The sequence below is a fragment of the Penaeus monodon genome, chromosome 28, assembly GCF_015228065.2.
Source record: "Penaeus monodon isolate SGIC_2016 chromosome 28, NSTDA_Pmon_1, whole genome shotgun sequence".
In the NCBI taxonomy this organism is placed as follows: Eukaryota; Metazoa; Arthropoda; class Malacostraca; order Decapoda; family Penaeidae; genus Penaeus; species Penaeus monodon.
Window position 1 is genome coordinate 35,322,626 of NC_051413.1, and position 656 is coordinate 35,323,281.

The window sequence follows — 656 nt, forward strand, 5'->3', positions numbered from 1 at the left end:
CCTGTAGGAGACGACCCGCTGCCCTGCGTCCTCAACGCCCCTCGATCGTTATCTGAAAGGGCGCGACCACTATCAACGCCACTCCGCTACGTCGCAGGAGATAAAGCGAAATTGGCCGCTGGTCGTCAACGCTCATCGCCTCGCCAAGCGGAGGGCGACACTGCGACACGGCTATACTTTTTTTTTCTCCCCTTACATTTTTCCAAAGGGATCTAGCATGCCATGTGAGGAAATAAGTCAATTACGGCCACTGAAACCCCGTGTGTGGCTACAAGTGTCAGCTGCTCATCTTCCTGCTGCTCGCTCGCGCCCGCGCAACACCAAGCTCGGTCCCTCCCCTGCCTTTTGTTGTGTTTCTTCATCTGACACCAACCTTCCTCGCATCACATCTCACGCCGACCTATGGCTAACGACTTCATCCCCACACAGGTCTTACGCACTCCATGCACTCAAACAGACATTCGTGTATGCAACTACATATCTACCATTCCCCAAAACCCGTCAACCATTCATTAATTCCCTCACTCCCGTGTCTCAGGTGACACTCACAAACACGGCGGCGGGAAGACGCTGTGAGAGAGCATTGATGAAGTTCGGTGGTTACACACGCACACGGACGGACACAGAGATAGAAAGATTGAAAGATAGACACAAAG

General features: G+C 53.0%; 1 protein-coding gene across 2 annotated transcripts in view; it reads right to left on the reverse strand.

The window, feature by feature from the left end:
- LOC119591560 (protein kinase C and casein kinase substrate in neurons protein 1-like) overlaps positions 1 to 656 on the reverse strand; it is a 62,778-nt gene that overhangs the window by 55,375 nt on the left and 6,747 nt on the right. The window lies entirely within an intron of this gene.